The sequence below is a fragment of the Manis pentadactyla genome, chromosome 14, assembly GCF_030020395.1.
Source record: "Manis pentadactyla isolate mManPen7 chromosome 14, mManPen7.hap1, whole genome shotgun sequence".
Taxonomy (NCBI): Eukaryota; Metazoa; Chordata; class Mammalia; order Pholidota; family Manidae; genus Manis; species Manis pentadactyla.
Window position 1 is genome coordinate 26,005,863 of NC_080032.1, and position 21,619 is coordinate 26,027,481.

General features: G+C 52.0%; 1 protein-coding gene across 2 annotated transcripts in view; it reads left to right on the top strand.

Annotated features, from left to right (window-relative positions):
- The first annotated feature begins 1,032 nt into the window (after positions 1-1,032).
- Positions 1,033-21,619, top strand: part of RIMBP2 (RIMS binding protein 2) — a 185,531-nt gene continuing 164,944 nt past the window's right edge. For both annotated transcript variants that reach the window (XM_036921824.2, XM_036921825.2), the window contains exon 1: positions 1,033-1,383. The gene's annotated coding sequence lies outside the window, so the exon portion shown is untranslated. The remainder of the gene's footprint in view (positions 1,384-21,619) is intronic.

Sequence of the window (21,619 nt, forward strand, 5' to 3'; positions counted from 1 at the left end):
GCCACCACCTCTGTCCAGTTCCAGACATTTCGTCCCCTAGAAAGGAAGCCTGTGCCCACCAGCCACCCTCGGCTCCTTGGTTCCCCGCCTCCCGTGCCCCAGCAGCCACACTGTTAGTCTGCCTTCCATCTATCTCATGCATCTGCCTGTTTTGACATTTCCTATAAATGGGGCCAGATGACACGTGGCCTTTGTGTTGACTTCTGTCCCTTAGTGTCCTGTTTTCAGGGTTCCTGGCACTGTCTCGTGTGGCAGGACTTTGTTTCTTCCAATGGCTGACTAGTATTCCAGGCACAGCTGGGCCGCATTCTGTTGCTCATTCATTCATCTGTGGATGTCAGTGGTTGCCGCCTTGGGGCTACTGTGAGCGGTGGCTGCAGGCATGTGTCTGCTCCTGGCTCCGTTCTCTCTGAAGCCTGTGGGTTTCACTGATGAGCCCATTTTGTGTTTTTGAAACCTCCAAAACAGAAAGCACCTCGGAGGAGTCTTTATACAAAGGCCCTCAACAGTGTATATGTGCCTCAAGTCCTGGTGTCCCTGGACAGTGGCTGCAGAGGGGCCCCAGTTGCAGGTGGGGGACGGGCCAATACCAGGGATCATGTCCCAGGAAAGAAGGCGTGTGTGTGCGTGTGTGTGTGTGTGTGTGTGTGTGTGTGTGTGTGTGTGGTCCTGGAGCATCTGCCCAGCCCTTGCTCTCATGCCGCGTTGCTAGGAAGCTGAACATCCAAGCAGAAGACTGGGGTTCTGGGAGGTGGAGGAAGACCCGGCATTTCCCCCTTTTCATCCTGAAGGCTGGGGCCCGGCTGCCACCCTGAGGGTGAGCGCCTGAAGCTCAGGAGAGTCACGTAATTGCTGTGGCCGCTGGGATTTCCTGCCGGCTTCCGGGACAGCCTTGGCGGGGGCAGGGCACAAAGCGGCCTGTTCCCCGCAGGAGACCCCCAGGCTCTGCCTGACCCACAGCGGGGGCTCCATCTCTGGCCCAGCTTCTGACCACAGCTCTGCGAAAAGGGACCTGGTGGGGCGGGGCCGCCGGTGGCGCGCGCAGCGCGTGCGTGAGTCTGTGTGCGTGTGTTTGAACACAGACGCCTCTAGGCACTGGGTGCCGCTGCGCGGCAGATGAGCCTCTTCCTCTTTCTCGGTCTCTCTCTCATTCTCTCTCTCCCTTCCTCCTTCCCTCCCTCTCTCTCCTTCTTGACTTGCCTTCCTGCCTGCAGAAGAGGCCGACGCATCAGTGCCCTCTCTCCCTCCCTCCCTCTGCCCCCTCCCTCTGCCCTCCGGCGCTCCAGCCCGCTCCCTCCCCTTGCCCCAGTCTGTAATCTGACCCAGTAGACTGCAGCTGTCTCCGCGGTGAGCCTCCGGAGCCTTGGCACTGCTGCTTCTAAGGTAGGCTGAGATTTATTTTTTCTCCTAAAAATAGCTTCTTGGTCCCCTCCGCCTTTTTTGCACCTGAGCTGCAGCAGTGTGGATGGCAGGGCGATTGCGGGAAACTCTTTGCCCTGACAAAGTTTATTTTGCAGCGGTTAGAGGATGCCCTTCAGCATAGGGGCCAGGGCGGTTAGTGAGGGGCCCAGGGTGCCCAGTGCAGGGGAGCTGTGGGGGAGGGGACGCATTTCCAGACGGTTCCTCTGGCTGATGCTCAGTTTTGCTGCTTGGTCCCCAAGGATTGACTAGTAAGGGCAATGCTGAAGTCCCGCTTGGATGGGGCTCCCAAATCCCCTCCCACTCCTGGCTTTCGTGAAAGCCCCTCTAGGTGAAGTTTGACATCATGCAAGGCTGTGTGATGCCAGGTTGCTTGCAGATCTCGGACCCCCCAACTTGGCAGGGCTCTTTTTGGGGTTGGGACTGGTGTGGGAAGGGGGTGTCAGGCACAGAAATGAGAGCTGGCTCTGTCACCCACAGTTGGCTCAGATTGGAAATGCATGGAGGAAGGACCCTGCACATTAAGAATTTGTCAATTCATGTCCCATAGACTGACTTGAATAATTTGTCAAAACATGTTTCCAACAGAATGTGTGTGCATGTGCATGCGTGTGCCTGTGTGCGTGCAGCAGGCTCCCAACCTGGGAATGCAGTGTGTACAGTGCAGGACCACCTACCTGGTGGAGGGAGGGAAGGTGGGCTGGGGGAGCCTGGGTGGGGGCCAGGGTGAGGCTTGCTCCCCTGCAGCCAACGCCTTTGTAAAAGCAGGTTTGTTCCTGTCCCCAGGGAGCCCACATGGGCTGTGCCCACTGTGGGGCTGAGGGCTCAGCACCAGTTATGGGGCCATGGGAAGTGGGGTTGCTGGGGTTCCCACAGGGATAGGGGCTCCACAGACCTTGCTGCTGGATCTCCATCCATGCAGGTTCTTATGATGGCAGGGGAGTGAAGAGGGGACCTTGGGGACAGGGGGTTCATCTCTCTGCCTCACCTCCTTTCACTGGAGAGATCCCACCTCATTAAGGGGAAGTCACAGCTGAGTAAGAGAAGCGGGGCTCAGGCAAGCTGTCCAGGCCATGAGCTGAGTCTGGGGGGCTGAGGATGAGGCACCAGGGGAGGGAAGCGCCTCAAGCTCACCCCATTTGCAGAGTGAAGGCTGGGGGTCCTCTGGACAATTGCTGCTCCCCCATAACAGCTGCCAGCCCCCTGCTTTCTCTCTGCCCTGCTAGAATCTCCCAGAGTGGCCTTTGTCCTGGCCCGGCCACCGTGCCTGATGTTTGGGTCTCACTTCCTGGACATGTGTGGGCTTCTGTGAATCTGGAGCCTTCAGGTGGGATGGTGAGGATGTGACCTGGGCCCAGACTCCAGTGTGGGACTGCAGAGGGGGCAGAAGGCAGGAAGACCCCATCTGCAGGGGAGGTGATGGGTGGGGGGGCCTCTGGGGCGCCCCTGGCCATGTGGCATTGCACCCTGGACGTGGAGCGAAACATTTCCAGGTTACTTCAGGGAAGTGGCTGGCAGCTGATACTTGCCACCCTCCCTTTCTGAGATGGCAAAGTGGGTCAGGGAAAGGTTGGCTTGTCCATGTGCTCAGGGAGGTTGTGTGAACAGTGGGTCTGCCCTCCACCGCTGGAGGGGGCACCTGTGTATCTCTTACCCAGAGCACATCTGCAGAGACATGGGCATCCAGCCACATCCAAGGCCCAGGATGAGGTGGTGGGCATTTAACAGATGGGCCTGAACTCCTGGCAGTTAAAGCGGTGTGCTGGTTCTCTGCTCTGTGATGCTCCTGCATTAATAGTGCTTCTGCACGCACGCTGCTGTTGGGAGAGGACATGTGCTTCCCATCGCCAGTCCGGAGCTCCCTGCTTTCCACTTCAAATCCCCCCTTTGTGTTCCCAGAGTGAAGGTTGACATTTTAATTAGAGTGCTGGTTTTCACATGTCAGTGTGCATCAGAGTCACCGGGGAACAGTCTCTGCCTGAGCAGGCCTGGGGAGGCCTGAGAGTTTGCATTTCTCAGTTCCTGGGGTGCCAGTGCTGCTGGCGAGGGACCCCCTTTGAAAATCACTAGGTTTAAGCATAACCACGGGCATGACAAGCCTCTCCGGGAGGCGCCCTCTGTTCTCTGAGTTTGTGGGTCAGGTGAAGTGTGAGACTGAGCGCTTGCCTCTCAGGTGGGCCTAGACTCGGCAATGTCGGAACTGCCCTTGGGCCCAGGCGGCTTCTTCTGGGAGCCACGTGAGCTCCTGCTCCAGGGGGACCGGGTCTTCCCTTGAGTTTTCTCAGTCTCCCTGTGTCTGGAAGGTGGGACTCTGTGGTTCTGGGGGCCTGGTGAAGGATGGGACTGGCCATACTGTGGCATGAACAAAGCAGGTGGCTGACACCAACTTCTAGGGAATCTGTTCATTTGTCTGGCTTCTTTTGAATTAGATTGCTATGCTCCCTGGTCTGTGTTCCCCATGTCTCCTTTGCTTCAAGCACGTTTGAAAAGCTGTCTGATCTTGTTTTGGCACCTGCCTGCCCCTGCGCTCAATGGGGCTTCCTGCTGAGGAAGGGGGGAAGGACTGGGTGCTTCCAGGGCTACTTCTCAGCAATTGCTGAGTCAGGCCCTGTGCACTGGGTCTTCCCTGGTGACAACACAACCCAGACACAGTTCCCAGGGCACTTGGGGGCCATTTGCCCAGACTTATGGGGGCAGCCCCAAATTAGCCCCTTGACTTTTGAAGCTACGTTTTCAATCACCAAGAACCACTGAGAAGACTCCAGGAAGAAACCATTTCTCCTGCAACTTTAAACCTGCACCCCAGCTGGGCCCCTCCTGTGTGGGTCCATATTCTCTTTAAAAAATCTATACTTATTTTAGATTAGGCCAGTCAGACATACGAGGAGTGGTTGGTTACAATGCATGCATTAAGTGGATGTCTGAAAACGAACTCTTCATTTAAACCTGCTTTGGCATTTCTTAATTTTTCACTGGACCAGGAGCCTCACAAAATGGAAAAAGTGAGGGCTTTGGACTCCTGCGAGGCCAGATAACCTTATCCTGCATGCAAGGGAGGCCTCCTGACCTCCAGGACCTCAGGGGCTGTGCAGGAACAGAAACACGCAGGGCCGTTGGGAGTGGTGGGCCTTACAAAGACAGGGCGAGCAGGGCAGCCAGAAGCCAGAAGATTCATTTGACACGATCTTATTTACGGATGTTTTTATTGCCTCTCTTTCCAGAGCTCCCAGGAGCATCTGGATACCATAAGTGTCAGCTCCCTCCTCAGGGAACTGAACTGGCCTTAGGGTCCCTTAGTCTGTGTGCAAAGGCCCTTTCTCCCCCCAACCCCACCTGTGCCACCACCCAAATGCCCTGTGGTCTTGCTTTCAGAACAGAGGCTTTTTGCTGGGACTTGCAGGCAGTGCCGAATCTAGCAGATCTTGGGGGAGAATGTGGTAGGGCTCCCTCTGGGTAAGCACTCTTGGTGCCAAAGCCCAGCATGTGCACTGTGGTGGCCATATTTAGAACTGGCTGCTGCAGTGGGTGCAGATGTGGGACTGTTAATGGATATTACTGACCCACTGTTCCTAAGTCTGAGAAACATACCCATCACGTGGCTACATTGTTCTCTCTTATGGGGAGAAAATATGGCAACACGTTGCTTTTTGTTTCTGATACTTCCCTCCCCTAAAACGGGGCCCCAGAGTACTAGGAGTTGGGGCAGCCACTCAGCTCCAGGTCTTGACCAGCTCAGTTTTCAGAGGCTGAGGCTCTGATCTTGTGTCTCCCTAGTGAGGTGGCACCTGCTTGGGACAGGAGCCCTGGTGAGCTCGGAGCTAGGCACCCAGCTTCCCACATGGCGGGGGCTGCCCACTGCCAGCCCATACAGACTGTCCCCACCGAGCCCAGAGGGTGGGCTCTGTGTCTTGAACCTTTTGTTTTGTTTCTTAATGGCAGATTTTAAATTTGATTATGAAAGTAGTGAATATTCATTGCAGGAAAGTTAGAATATCAAAAAAGCATGAAGAAAAAATATATGCTCCTCAATCTGTTACCCGGAGACGACCATCATTACTCTTGGCTTTTTTTACCCAGATTTTCCTCCACGAGGATTTTTATGTAGTTAACTAGTTTGCATTGTGTTTAAATTTTATTTATTTTTTAACATGATAGTGTTGGCATTTTTCCATGGCATGAAAAACTGCGAAAACCTAGAGTGGCTGCACGACATTTCAATAAGGCTGTCCCACAATTTGCTCATCCTACATGACCATCTAGGTGGCCCCATTTCCCGTTATTACATATAATGGATTGCTACCATATCCAATCTGCTGTGTTTGGTGAAACATGGGCTGGCTGTTTGGAGGGTCTTGGGCTGCATTTCACAGCAGGGCTTCACCCTCCTCAGTGAGGCCACACAGCAGCATCTCAGCTGACTGCAGAGTTAGCTTATAGTCTGGTGACAGTGACCTCATTTACCCTCTGAAACCTGCACATCCTCCTGAATTCATTCTCTGGCACAGAGTGAATCGAGCCACCCTCCACCCAGACACCCCAGCTTAGGAACTGGGAGTCACTGGACTTTACCATGCTCAGGCACCAAGATCCATTGAGCTGGCTTGAGTTTGTTCATGGCCAAATCCACAGTGTTTGGCACATAGTAGGTGCTCAGTAACAATGGATGGTGTGAACTGGCATACATGGCATGCTGCAGGATGGGCTGTGTGCATTTGTCACCCCCAGACTCTGGACAGTGCCCAAGCCCACCAGCCTGGGGTCCATTCTTTCCAGTTCCAGACCATTTTTTAGGCTGAGAATTAAATAAGGGAACTTGGGTAAATAGCTCTTTGAGCCGCAAATACGTCAATTCTGTCTGCCATTGGCTGGCATCACAGTGCCTTTGCTGTTGTACCCACCACACTGCTGCTTCCTGCATGAGGAATGCTGCTAGTTTAAACCCATTTTACAGATGAGACAATTGTCTCAGGGAGATGAAGAGACTCTTGCCAGATCACACAGCTTGGGAGGGATGGACCAGGTTTCAAATGGGGGCTGGCTGACTCAACGCTGGTGTGCCCACTGCCATGGTGGTCCCAGCACAGCATGCAGGAGGGATGCTCTTGGGGGCCTGGGGAAGAGCCGTCAGGGGTGGGGTCACCATGCGGGTGGAGAGGAAGCAGGGCCAGGTGAAGCAGAGACCAGCAGACAGGCTTCCTCCTATTCTAAGGGAGAACAAAGCAACCAGCAGGTTCCGAGGTGCGACATGGCCTGCTGCTTTAAACAGGGCCCTGGCTGCTGGGTGGAGGGTGGGCAGGGGGCAGAGGTGGATCAGGTGTCCGGGAGGGGCTGGGATGGTGAGGTCTGAGCTTCGGTGGAGGGTGAGAAGAGGCCAGATTCAGGATGTGAAGCGGAAGAGAGGGAAGCAGTCAGGGGAGCAATCTTGGGAACAGCCAGTCAGCATCAGCAGAAAGGGGGGCTTGGTGGTGTGGGAGCCACTGTGCCTGCCTACTTTAAGCAGTGTGTCTCCACACTTTTGAAAATTACTGATGCCTATGGATAAACAGAACGTGGTCCGTCCACACACTGGAACACTGCTCGGCCATAGGAAGGGGTGAAGCCCTGACACGCTACACTGTGGAGAGGCCTTGAGAACGTGATGCTCTGTGGAGACAAAGGACTACTTATTGCACAGCCCATCAGTATGAGATGCCTGGAACCGGCAGAGCACAGAGGCAGAAAGTGGGCTGGGTGGAGGGTGGGCATGATAGCTAAAGGGTCCCCTTCCACGGGAACGAGACTGTTCTCGCAGTGACATGGTGACAGCTGCGTATATCTGGGAGTGTACTAAAGACCAACGAACTGCACATTTTAAATGGGTAAATTGGAGGCCATGTGAATTCCATCTCAATAAACCTGCTTTAAAGATACTGACATCCATGCCCATCCCAGAGCACCTGCTCTCGGGCCCGAGTGGCGCTGAATGGATGCACCCGTGCTGTCTTCCCCTCTGTCTGACCGCCGGGCAGGCGCCCTTTGCTCTCTGCCCTCCTCAAGGCAATCGCTATGGGGTGGGTGCCTGCGCCCTGCAAGGTGGCCTTCTCCTCGGCTGCCCATGCCCTGCTGGCTTCTCGGGGGCGGCCCTGACAGGTGTGGGGACAGTGGGCGCAAGGCCGTGGTAGTTGAGCAGAGCCAGTGCATTGATGTAGTTGGTGTGCCCCTCCCAGGGCTGCAACACCCCCCAGGCTGTATGGGCTATAACTCAGCTTGTTTCAGTCTTCTGCCTTTGTTCAAGAGTAGAAAAGTTAACCTTACCACTTGAGGATAAATTTGATTACTTGATGTTGTCCTGGTCATCTCAGGATTTCACAGTTAATTTCCATCCCATGGGGGGTGGTGGGGTTGTAGCAGGGTGCAACTGGCTGGGGTCTGCCCGCTGTCAGGCACCTGCACTGTCTTCCCCTCTGCCTGACCTTAGGGTGCAGCAGGTGCAGGGAAGGTGTTCCTTCTTAATACCTCAGAATTCCGTCCTGCCACACTGGTATTTTCTGGCTAACTCCTCTATAGTTGTAATGACTGAGGCTTGCTGAGCACCCCCTATTTGCCATACCCTGTTTTGTTTTGTTTTTTTGATAATTAATTAATTTGTTTTTGTTTTTTTGAAGAACATTATGTTTACTAGGCTCTCCCCTACCCCAAGTCCCCCCCACAAACCCCATTACAGTCTCTGTCCATCAGCATAGTAAGATGTTATAGAATCACTACTTGTCTTCTCTGTGTTGCAAAGCCCTCCCCTTTCCCCCACCCCACACATTATACATGCTAATCATAATACCCCCTTTCTTCTTCCCCGCCCTTATCCCTCCCTACCCTCCCATTCTCCCCAGTCGCTTTCCCTTTGGTAACTGTTAGTCCATTCTTGGGTTCTGTGATTCTGCTGCTGTTTTGTTCCTTCAGTTTTTCTTTTGTTCTTATACTCCACAGATGAGTGAAATCATTTGGTATTTGTTTTTCTCTGCTTGGCTTATTTCACTGAGCATAATACCCTCTAGCTCCATGCATGTTGTTACAAATGGTAGGATTTGTTTTCTTCTTATGGCTGAATAATATTCCATTGTGTATATGTACCACCTCTTCTTTATCCATTCATCTACTGATGGACACTTAGGTTGCTTCCATTTCTTGGCTATTGTAAATAGTGCTGCGATAAACATAGGGGTGCATCTGTCTTTTTCAAACTGGAGTGCTGCATCCTTAGGGTAAATTCCTAGAAGTGGAATTCCTAGGTCAAATGATAAGTCTATTTTGAGCATTTTGAGGAACCTCCATACTGCTTTCCACAATGGTTGACCCAATTTACATTCCCACCAACAGTGTAGGAGGGTTCCCCTTTCTCCGCAACCTCACCAACACTTGTTGTTTGTCTTTTGGATGGTGGCCATCCTTACTGGTGTGAGGTGATATCTCATTGTGGTTTTAATTTGCATTTCTCTGACAACTAGCGATGTGGCGCATCTTTTCATGTGTCTGTTGGCCATCTGAATTTCTTCTTTGGAGAACCATCTGTTCAGCTCCTCTGCCCATTTTTTAATTGGATTATTTGCTTTTTGTTTGTTGAAGAGCGTGAGCTCTTTATATATTTTGGATGTCAAGCCTTTTTCAGATCTGTCATTTACGAAAATATTCTCCCATACTGTAGGATACCTTTTTGTTCTTTTGATGGTGTCCTTTGCTGTACAGAAGCTTTTCAGCTTGATATAGTCCCACTTGTTCATTTTTGCTTTTGTTTTCCTTGCTGGGGAGATATATTCATGAAAAAGTCGCTAATGTTCACATCCAAGAGATTTTTGCCTATGTTTTTTTCTCAGAGTTTTATGTTTTCATGACTTACATTCAGGTCTTTGATCCATTTTGAAGTTACTTTTGTGTATGGGGTTGGACAGTGATCCAGATTCATTCTCTTACATGTAGCTGTCCAGTTCTGCCAGCACCATCTGTTGAAGAGGCTGTCATTTCCCCATTGTATGTCCATGGCTCCTTTATCGAATATTAATTGACCATATATGTTTGGGTTAATGTCTGGAGTCTCTATTCTGTTCCATTGGTCTGTGGCTCTGTTCTTGTGCCAGTAACAAATTGTCTTGACTACTATGGCTTTGTAGTAGAGCTTGAAGTTGGGCCATGCCCTGTTTTAAATGTGTCATATCGCTCAGTCTCTTCAGTTGCCAGAACGACCCTGTCACGGAGGTGCTGTCATTGTCCACATCCTGCAGGTGGGGGACTGAGACCCAGTGGGGTAAGCCACAAGTGGCCCATACAGGGCAGTGGGGGTGCAGCCCAGACGAGATGAACGGTGGGCTGGCTGTTCAGGGACAGCCGTGTCCTCTCCCTGCCATCCCCACCAGGATGGCTCTGTGACTCAGAGTTATGGTAACACCAAATGGGGGAGTGAAACCACTGGCTGCGGGAGGTGCCGGTGAGCTGCCCAGGGGCCCTGAGGCTGGTCTTTGTTTGTGGTTAAGGCCCAGGCCTGCGGCTCTGGGAAGGTCACCCCCTGGTCTGGGCTTAGTCTCACGCTTCCGAAGTGGAGATAGTAAGGTCACATCAGCGCTTCCTAAACTTGGGTTCTGCAGGCGCCTCTCCCTGCCGTGTGCGTGGCAGTTTGTAGCCCCCACTGCCTCGCTCCGTCAGGGGCTGGCTGGATTCACTGCCTGTCTTCTCCAGTGGGCTCATTTTCCGTTTTGAAGACATTTATGGAGGCTAAAATAAACAGATAAAATGTTCATGATGATCATAAATGAAATCCTGATGTCATCTTAGATATAAAAATGAACATAGTGAGGATAAGCCTATTTCCAGCCACCCTGTGATGTCTGCCAGCCTCCGACCCTGCCTCTTGCCATTCCGTGAGAAAGGGAGGTGGCGCATGAGCCTCAGGAAGGTGCTGAGGACCCTGGCACCTGAGTGGGAGAGTTATTGTCACCTTTTTGGTGTTATTTGGTGTCATCCCTGGAGAATAATAATAGCAACCGACACTATAACCGCCAATATTAGCACTTGCTCTTGCTGTGTGCCAAGCAATGTCTCATCGGATCATAAACCTTAGCATCCCTGTTCGGTAGGTGTAGTGGCTGGATGTGGCCCCCAAAAGTTGTGTTCATTCCTAGTCTCTGAACTCTGACTATTGCCTCATATGGCAAAGGTGTGAATACTACCTGCATGGCAAAATGTGGATGAAGTTAAGGATCTTGAGAGGAGGAACTCATTACCCTGGATCTTTTGGGTGGGTCCTAAATGCTATCACAGGTATACAAGGGGAAGGCAGAGGGAGCTTTGGGACAGACAGACACACCGAGGAGGAGGCCTGGGACAGAGGCAGAGGTTGGACGGATGTGGACACCAGCCAAGGGCCACCTTGCTGCACTGGAAGCTGGAAGGGGCAGGGGGGATCCCCCAAAAGCCCCCAGGGAGCTTGGTTACAGCTGTGAGGGAATGAATTTCTGCTGCTTTAGGCCACTCAGTCTGCTGTAATTTATTACTGCAGCCACAGGACTTGCACACAGTAGGTATAACCATGGTCTGGATGGAGAAGCTGAGGGGTGAGGTCATTAGCCTGCGATCTCCTAGGTGGCAAAGCTGGATTTGAACCAGGTGGCCAAACCTGAGTTCGCGGACATTAGCCCTGTCCCTGTGCTGCACACCCAGGACTGCCTGTATCCTCTCTGGGGTGGGCAGTGCGCACTTGGGGAGAAGGGACCTGTGGTGGGAGGCAGGTGGAGGGCTGCTAGGAGGCACTGAGGGAACTTTCAGAAAGCATGCAGCAAATGGGAAGCGCACGTGGCAGGGGATTCAACAACTGCCATGTGCACATACATTGATTTTTCATGCAGGAGGCTGAGTGCTCAGCCTTCTTGAGAGCACGTGGGAGAGCTCACCAGTGGCCGGGGAACTGTGGGATGGCGCCCTCCCTGCCTGCCTGTCCTGGTGCCTCCCCTCAGCCCCCTGGCAGGCCCTCCCATGGCCCTGGTGCTGGCAGGAAGGTGTGTCTCCACCCATTTTCCAGAAGTAACTGGCCTTCAGAACTCACTCTCATGGGCATTTTGAAGGGGGATTTTGCAGGCATTCCCTGAACCACCGCAAGGGTGGAGGCCGTGCTATATGTCCCGCACTGACACATCACATGGACACCTTCCCCGGGCTCTGCCCGAGGATGGATTGTGGGGTTCAGGCTCCGATTTCCCCCTCCTTCTGTAGCTCTCTGTCTCTGTATTAATTGGGCTGGTGGTTCAATTATGGGGAGGTATTTTATTTTTCTTGTCTCCCAGGAAATTCCATTTCTAAACAAGAAATACTCCACACAATGAAGCTGTTGAATCTTATTCAAGATGTGAAAAACCCCTGTGAGCCCAGAGCAGGCTGCAGGCAGCAGCTGTCAGCAGAATGCTCATCAGGGTCAGGAGGGGCAGAGGTCACGTGGGGGCTACTGCGGCCCAGATCTGCATCCGGGCTCTGACCCAGCGCCCTGCCCAGAGGCGGTGGCAGACCCCAGGCTGGGGCTCAGCGGCACGGGTGTCTGCCTTCCCAGGCCAAAGGGAGCAAGGTGGGGGAGGCTCAGGGAGAGAGGGCTGATGACAGAGGGAATGTCCGCTCCCTGCTCTTAAAAACAGTGATCAGTTAGCAAGGCCTTTCTTGCCTGAATTCTAAAGGTAACTTTCAAATGCCCATGCTAGATGGTAATCTTCTTATTAGGGAACTAGGGATTCCCGGGCAGCCCTTGTGGTGAGTGAAGGTGCCCTGGATATGTATTGGGCAGGGAGATTAATGGTGGTTCTAAAGGCAGACTAGCATGTAGGGGTGTGAATGTGAGCATCATTCCCGGCTAGCTGGCTGCCCTGGTGGGCCTGAGCCGGACACTCTGGCACCTGTGACAATTATGTCAGGCTTCTAGGCAAATGACCCAGCCCGTGCCCACCTTGCTGATGCAGTGGCCTGTGAACGTTACTGGGAAAATCCTGTTAGATAAGCCTCTCTGGGTGCCTAAAGCACAGCAGCTTTTCACTGAAACAAATAAACCATGGAAATCTGTCTGCATCCAGGAAAAAAGGGAAGACTGTGAGGCTCCCAACCCATGTAGCCAGGTTCTGTTCTAAGCCCTCTGAGTTCCTTACCACATAGAATTTCTACACAGCCCTGTTATTAGTTCTGGTTTTATGTATGAGGACATAGAGGCACCAAGAAATGAAGTAATTCGTCCAAATTGTGTGTATGGTGGTGGGGGAGGGGTGGGGTGGCACCAAGATTCTAATGCAGATCATCTGATTCCAGAACCTTCTGTCTTAACTAATATTCAGGGTTCTTATTGGAAGAAATTCTGTGAATTCCAGTAAGGCAAGGAAGGGAATGCATACCTTCCCTCTGTCTCTCTGTGTGTCTCCCTCTTACACACAGGGGTGCACACATACACCGTCCCTACCTGTTTTCTCCCCCAACTCCTTGATCGTGTGCATGGTGCATGGTGATTTCATTATTGGTTGTGCTGGTGGCAGTGTTGGGATTTACCCAAAATCATTGCGGAGGGCTCAGCTATAGGTTCTATTTTTTCTCCCCACTCTAATGCAAATACTCAACCATCTCATTCTTTTCTTACGAAGAGCAGTTTTGGAACTGGGACCATACACCTTCCTGTACTGGATTATTGGCTGAGATCAGCTGGAACCTGGGGCAGCACCGTCTTGGGACCTCTATTGGTTTTTGTGGGGTCTTTACCTGTAGAACTCTTTCCTAGAGCTCCCAACGCCCTTCAGGGTCACACATGAGGGTTCAATGTCCACACAGCAGGGCTGCAGGTGAGTGCACAGTAAGGGGGGTGTGGTGGGGGCTGTAGCAACTTCCTTGGTTTGAGTCACATGGTCAGTTGTAACCATGTGGAGTTCAAGGATCTGTTATTAAAAGACATACTGTTATTTAGCTTAAAGATCTTGCAGAAAAACAAAATAATTCTGTGGCTGCCCAGGATGAATGCTTTGGGTTCTGTTGCTCTAAGGAGCTAGAATCAGCAGGAAGATGCTGCAATTGGCCAGCTCGGTCCTAAGCACACAGCAGGCGGGAAGCTGACAGGAGGGCTTGGAGATGGCAGGCAGAGTAGACCCAGGCTTGTGGGGCAGGTTGGCAGGCTGGGGTGGAGCCCTGAGCCCACTCTGAGAGAAGGTCTATTGAAGTTGCAGCAAGATGCTGTAATTCTCACCTGCTCTCCCCTGAGTGGCACCGGCATTGAGGGTCACCACTTTTAAAGGGAAGCACAGCTGATAAATAGCCTTTGCTCCCTGTGGTCAGCCTGATGTCCCTGGGGTGGTGCTCTCTTTTGCAGATTGTCATATGTTACAATTGTGTGTGTGCGCATGCACGTGCACATGGAGTCAGCCTTTCCCCAAATTGCCTAAATCATCTTTAAAAAGAAATTTCAAGAAATGAAACGCATTTTTTAAGAAGTCCTGTTCCCATGTGACTTCACCTATAAGCTGCCCTCTTGGACAGGGATAAAAGGTACTGTGTGAATCCGCTTCAGGACCAAGTGCCCATGTTTGCGATTCTTCTAGGACTGGAGCTGCAAGGAAAAGGGGAAACAGAGTTTGGAGATAACCCTCTGCATTTTCCTCCACATTAATTCATTATTCAGTTAGCCAGTCATTCTGTTGGTCAAATCCTCACATGATCACATGTCACATGTGTGTCAGAATATGAACCACATCACATGAAGTTACAGGCAAGAAGGCAGACAGATGAGCATCTTCTGAGGATGCCACAATATAAATACGGGGTGAGTAGAATGGTTGTAGGAGAGGGTTCCTCATTCACACTGCATCTTAGGTGCCTGCTCATTGATTGTCCCCTACATTGTTTCCTCGTCTGTGTGTGGAGAGGGTGACAATTCCTAACATCAGTGTGTGTGCTGCCCTGTTTCATTCCAGTACACTTGTCCCATGCTGTTCTATTCTGTTCTGCTCCATTTTATTTAAAAAATGGTGTTCAGACTGCTAATGGAATCCAATCCTTGTACCTTGATAATCTGGCCAGCTCTTCCCTAGAACCCACGCTCAGTGGTGCTGGGTGAGATGGGGAGTTGGGGGTGGGGTGGGGTGGACATGATGGCAGGGGTGACCCATCAGGAGGGATCCTCTGGGTCTTGGTGAGATGTAGTGCTATTCATCAGGGCATTGTGCCGTATCTGTTTCTAATTATGATTTAATAAATAAAAGGGAACAAAGGACTCCTCAAATCATCCTTCATTCTTGTTGTTCAATGCCAGGTAATTAGCTGGCTCTGTCCTAAGCATGCAGTGGGCGGGGAGCCAGCAGGAGGGCTTGGAGATGGCAGGTGGAGTAGATGCGGGCTTGTGGGGCAGGTCGGCAGGCTCGGTGAGCCCTGAGCCCTGAGCCCTGCTCTGAGACAAGATCTATTTAAATCCCTTTAGGCCAGATTCTCTCTCTTCCTAGTCCCCACAAGGCCCTGGGTGTAAGGCTTACAGCCATGAAGCGGGTGGTCTCTTCTCTCTCCCAGGTGGCACTGCTGTGGAGGCAGGAGCCAGGCCCAGCCCTCATCTCCAGCCTCCAAGTCCAGTGCCGCCCCACAGGTAGGCTTGTGTAGAGGGGAGGCAGGCTTCCCTCTTCTGTACAGTCACACCAAGCAGATTCCCCTTCTCTGGGGGCAGCTTCCGTACTGGTCCCCCAGACCCTCGAAGCACCCACAGAGCACATCGCCCCTGCTGGAACCCTTTATCAGCCCCCTGTCACCTCCCAGACACTGCGGCAAATGCCTGGGTCACAGAAAGTGAAGCACCACTTACATCATCAGGGAGGCTGTTTTCTAGCTAATTTCTGCGTACAAATAACTTTGTGCCTTGTCTGACCTGGGCATGCCGGCGTGCTGTGAGCTTGCTCTGTTGCTTTTCTCTCCTGAGAGCCTGGGTGGGTGGGATTTGGTACCAGCTTCTAAGCAAGAGGGGTCTCCTGGTGTTTCACCTCCCAGCCTTTAGGAGGGACGCATGGGGGCAGGGACAGAGGGGGCTCCTGAGACGTGCCGTAGGTGCACGTCTGCACAGCCGAGGCCCCAACCCAAGGCCCCACACGTCTTCGCTGTTTCCGCGGGAGCCGGCTCCTACTCTTCCCACATTTGCTGATGGCCAGAACCACAGGCTCCTTCCAGGCTGTGTGGGGTTAACTAGGAAAGGCCCCCTGGCCACCTGGCAGGCCTCTCCCTGGGCACCTAGCTTGACCCATCCAGAGGGGTTTGAAGAGCTGACCTCTGAGGGTGAGAAACCCATCGCACACCCCACCTGACAACCATACCCCCGTTCATGTTCTTCCAACACTGTGTGCCATGCCTGTGACAGAGCGTACGATGTGGGGACAGACGTCCCCGAGGCCAGTTTCCTCAGGGTGGTAGATTCTTCCCACACTTGGAAGTGATGGTGAGTCCAGCAGGGTGGTCAGCCTAGGCGCCTGATGGTGAAAACCGCCTGATCGTGTCACATGTGCATCACGCTGACCTTACAGTGGAGGGATCACCTAGGAGAGTCTGATCCAATTTCAAACGTCCCTAACAGGGAGCAATCTGGCTGGTGGCAGAAGTCGCAGTACTAGAGTCAGAGCTTGAGAAGGATTTGACACGCTGCTGCTGTCGTTAATGATGGGCGGCTGTGTGTGACCACCTGAAGGCCACCTATGGCTGCTGTGTGACCTCCAGCTACTGCCAGCAAGGACATGGGCCCTCCAACCTGTAGGCATGAATAGCTAGTTCTGCCCATGATGAATGCGAACCTGGAGGAGCATTGTCCCCCAGAGCCTCCCGGTCAGAGCACACCTGGGCCAGCACCTTGATTTTGGCCTGTGAGCCCTGAGCAGAGGGCCTGGTGAACTGCGGGATCTATGACCTGTAGAACTGTGAGCGATGGTGGGTACTGTCTGTGGTCATTTTTTATGAAGCCTGAAAACCAGTAAAGTCTCTCCTGACCCCACCTGAGGGCAGGGAGTCACTCCTACTGGCTATTTGGTTCTGCTTGTCACTGAATCAGTCACCTGGGGGACTTCGATCTTGTATTGTCCAATGGTGATCCTCCCTGCCCAGCTTTGGGGTCAGGTACAGTGCCTCTGCCTGTACTGGTCATGCTGTGTTGGCCCTGGGCACTTGGCGCCCTCTGCCCTTGTGCCGGCCTCTGTGTCAGGTCTAAGAAACAGAGGGGAGGTCGTGAGCACCCACTCCCCTCCGCCACGCCCATGTCCTCACTGCTTGCAGGCACCATCCCCACGGACGTGGCCCTGCCAGGATGTGGGGTGTGCGTGGTGGGGATTTGGTTCAGCACTCTTCACACTGCTGGCCAAACCCATCTGTGATCCGTGAGCCCAGTTTTGCCAGTCAAACCAGATGCTTCAGAAGTGGAAAAGAAGAGAAAAATCAGCTCATTGGGTGTTGTTCTGGCTGGCGAAGGCTTTGTTTCACTGCTGGGTCCATGTACCGCAGTCCCTACAGGAACTGTGCCACGTGCCTGGGTTCACAGCTTCCTCTGGTCCGAGGCTAGACTGTCCATCTGAGTCTGGGGGAAAGGCTGGTGCCTGGAGGCCGCAGGGTTGTTCTGTGCTTGTTGTTGAGCCCCGGAGAGGCATCTGGCCTCCATTTGGGGATTTCTTTAGAATGTGGGGGCCTCTATGCCACTGCCTTGGCAGGCCACCTGCCTCCCATCACCACTTCCAGGGCGACAGGAGAGGCCTTTCCACCCTGCCCTTAGAGCCTCTCCAGCCCAAAGTGCCTGCCGGTGGGTAGCACAGCAGCCTGTCATCCTCTTGGATTTTAAGGGTGACCTGAGATAATGAAGAGGGAGTTGAACAAAATTCCAGCTTGGAAGTGAGCCCTCCATGTCCCTTGGATGTTACTGAGGAGAAACATGCCATTCACTATGTCTGCCCTTTGGAACCTGCTGTGGACCATGGTGAGCAAGGCAGACAAGCTCCTGTTGAGGAGCCGGATGGACCTGTGTGGGTTGGGGCTCTCAGAGTGCCTGTGCCCGAGAGCAGGGATCGTGGGATGGCTCCATAGCGAAATCTGGGAGTGACATCCAGACAGAAGGTGGGGCTGTGGGAAGGGGCAGCTGTGCAGAGGTAGGGGAACAATGTTCCAGAATGTTCCGTCTGCTCCCTGATGTCAGGAGCAGCCTGGTGTGTTGGAAGGATGACAGCCCAGGGAGGCTGGCAGGCAGGGGGTGCTCCAGGAGGTGGGTGGGCCCACTTGGCATGGGCGTGGGTTCTGTGGGATGCAGACTGGATACCAGTGGAATGGCTCAATGGGATGGCGGTGTTAAAGGGCTGCGTGTGTGGTTGGTTGTACAGAGAAGATGGCAGAGGGCAGGTGGGAGCCTGCTGTAAGTGCATGGTGGGGTCCATGGTGGGGCCAGGTGGGGAGCTGGGAACTGCATCTGTAATGGCAGCAGTTGTGCACTGGTGGGCATGTGCACATATGACCTCTCATTACTGCTCCATGGTCCCTCTTTCCTGTGGGGTGAATCATACCCAGCAGCTGTCTAACCTGGGGTCTTCAGGCTCATTCCCTTGGGTCTCGTGGTGATGTGTCTCCAGAATCACGTTTTACTTTGAGTGCTATTTTATTCATTTGTAGATACATGTTGGACCTACATGCTGGCATTACCATGTCTGTGGGGGCTCTTCCCTGAAGCATACTTGATAAGCAATAAATGTTTGAATCTATGAATAAAAACTAGGCAGGTAATATATGCTCTTAGGAAAGGTCCGTATTTGTTTCCATGAATGAGTGTTCCTAGAGAATGCCTGGCAGTCTTATACACTGGAGAATAGGAGTTTCCTAGTTCTCAAACCTTTTCCTTCTGTGTTGCCTAGATGGTCTGACATTCAGAAGGTGTTACTTTTATTTCCTACTTTCCTCTTTTGTCCAATGTCCAGTCACCTGAGAGCTGCAAGTCAAAGAAAGAAACATCTAGTGAAATCATCCCTTTGAACCACATGGAACAAAGACACACATAACCTTCCATATATATTCTCTGTTGCTTTAATTTTCCTTTCGTTTATGAAAAAGATTACAAACCGAGATGTATGGAGACGATGATGTGTGTGTGCGCCTTATTTTATAACCTGAAAAGCAGTGTAGTGATGTTTTCATTTCAAAAAGTTTAGAACATTAAAGGATTCACTACAAAGAGAATGCACCCACCTTCTCCACGATGGTTTCGTTTGGAGGCTGGGCTCTAATCCCAGCAACACCCAGGTTACTTCTTAGCTAGTGGGCACTTACTACCTACCTGTGGGCCAGCTTGTGTCCCGTCTGCTTCTGGCTGCCGATGCCCCACCCCACCTATCACTCCCCACTAGCACCCCATTCCCTCCACCTTTTCCAGTTCACACTTGCTCCTCAGGGTGTGCAAGCAATTTGGGTCCCCGCCCCTGGCTGCTGAGATGGTTGAATGGCGTTGGGCCAGCTGGCAGGTGACACCCAGCTTGTCAGTGATGTTGGAAGACTCGGCCCTGGCTCCCAACAGCGTCAAACCACCCCCGCTGGTGTGCCAGCCGCCTGCTAAACACCCTGGCCCCAGCACCCGTGCCAGCCACTTGGTTCATCATCAAATCCTCATCTTGGCAGATGCAACCCCTTTCTTGGCACGGCTGTCGCATTTAATCTCAGCAGTGATTTAAATGTATAATCACCATCAGCTTGACTCCAATCAGGTCCAGTGGCGTTGCGTGACTCACACGTCAGCTCCCTTGTTCCAATTCTTTTTTGCCTGGGATGAAGGTGATGATGGTGTCTGTTTGTGTAATACTTTCAGGGGCTGTGCTCTGAATTACCCTGTAAGAGGAGCGGGTGCGTGCTGTTCACGCCACAGACCAGCACAAGGAGATGCAGACATGTTTCTTACCTGACTGTCTTGACTGACTGACACAAAGAATTTGTGATGAGTGTCAAATAAAAAACAAACCTGACCCTGTATGGAGAGACCCCATTTGGAAGGGTTCTTGCTTGATGGGATGTTGGGGGTGCCCAGCATAAGATCTGCAGGCTCAGGGCTGGGAAAGAGGAGGGGCCCCATCAAGGGGTGGCTCACCAGCATTTTTTCTGATTGCTTGGGTGGCAGTGCCTAGGGCACGGGGCAAGCAGCTCAGCTCATCACTGAGGAGGCACAGACTTTGTGATGTGTAGTCCAAACCAACCCAATAGATAAAACTCTCCAAGGGTTTGGAACTGGGTAATGGTTACATTTGTACAACATTGCACACGAAATGTTTAAAATGGTAAATTTTATATTGTGTGCATTTATTCTTATTTTAAAATATCCCACCAGAGTAGTAACACCAAATAAATGTTGGGGATGGTGTGGTCACCTTAGGGGCATGCCAACTCATTCCTGGCTAACCCACCTTGCAGACTGCAGCTGGGTGCCCAGTTCCAGAGGGGTTGCCCTTCCATCCTACTCAGTCCCCTGTGAGGCAGCCATGCTTTGCGTGGCGATGTCCTCATCCCAAGGAAAGGTATCTGGTCCTTATGCAACCCTCTTGCCTCCTGGATGAAGCTGGATTTCTGTCAGGCTTCAACCCATGGGCTTTCTGTAGCAAGCCACCTGCGTTTTCCTGGAAACCTCAGTGGACCACTGAGCTGCAGGCTCTCCCAGCCTCTGGAAGTTGGTGGGTTGGTGAGTCTGGAACTCAGCACAGTTAGAGCGATGACTCGCCACCTCACCATCTTGGCACCCTCGATCCCAGCCTGGAGTTTGATTTTGGAGTATTGATTACTCATTTAGCTTTCCCCCAGATGGGCTCTTGGCCTGTATGTACCTAAGACAGAAAGATGGGATGCCTGCTTCAGGTCAGAGTGGGGGCATGTCCCAGAGAATTTGACAACCAGCCCGACACAGGTGCCCAGCCCCCAAGATGGGCTTTGCCAGGGTGGGTGCCCATGTCCCCTGCCAACAGCAGTTCCTGTATTTATTGGGAACCTGAACAGGGAGCAGTCTGTGGATGTTCTAGCAATTTAGTCCAAATTATGTTCCTCTCTAAAGATCAGGAGCAGGTGCTAAAGATTCTTACATTCCCAAGCAGGAGGTATTCCACTGAGGAACTGGGTTCTTTTCTGAAACAGACTGTCCTTTCCTGGGAGAATTCCTTATTTCCCTGAGTGCAGAATAAATCCCTAAGTGAGAAGGAAAGAACTCCAAACTGCCTGTTAAGGAATGAAGGTGTGTGGGAAGCAAAAGGATGAAGGTCATAAAGAGTTGATCTAAATGCCCTGATAAGGTCTGCAAACCAGTTGTATTTTCACTTTTGAGTTCGTTGCCAATGTTAAAGACCAGAAGTACAAAACTTTCCCATAATATATGCCAGATTTTTGACAGTTTTCTTGAAAAAAAGAATCAGAGATCTGGCTACACTCAGCCTGCAGAGAGGGCAGCCCTTCCCTTTTGCAAACCTCCACCTGCCTACTTTGTCCTCAGTACCTGCCTTCCGTGCTGGCCTCTGTGTTTTTGACACATAGGATTTGCTGTTAAAAGTGTCAAGTTTAGGTTCTTGTACTGTTGGTGACTTAGCCAAGCCACCGAACCCCTTTACATTTCTGTTTCCTACCTGCAGAAGACATGGTGCAGGGGCTGTGGTAGATTTGAAGGTGTTGGCAAAGGTAAGATGCTTCATGAAATTCAAGGGTTGGTTCACCCAAGTAATGGGAATATGAGCTCGCCTCACCACACCAATTTGGAGAGGGCGTTTAGCCACCCTCCAACTTGCCAATGGAAAACGATTTATTTCCATAAATAATCCTGCCAAGCAAGTGACTTAATTGATTTAATGAGTTGTATTTCAAGAATTGGACCTGGCCAAGAGTGCATATTTATTTCTGTCTCCATCTGTGGAAATTTCCCTAGAATTGCAGCAGTGTGGTTTTACAGGGGAATTTGGGGTTTTAACTGGAAATACCTGGGAACCCTCAGGGTGTGGGCTGAGAGTTGGGGACATTTACTGAGCTGCTGGACTAGTGCTGATCTGTGGAACATGGAGCTTCCATTGGAGGCAGGATATGTAAAAACATCACATCACATCTCAGATCGTGTCCAGGCAAGGAGATGCTGCCTTCTGATCGTTCCACCGTTTATCCCCTTGACCATAAGTGACAGTCTAAATGGCATCTTCTCTCACGAACCCATAAGCCAGCA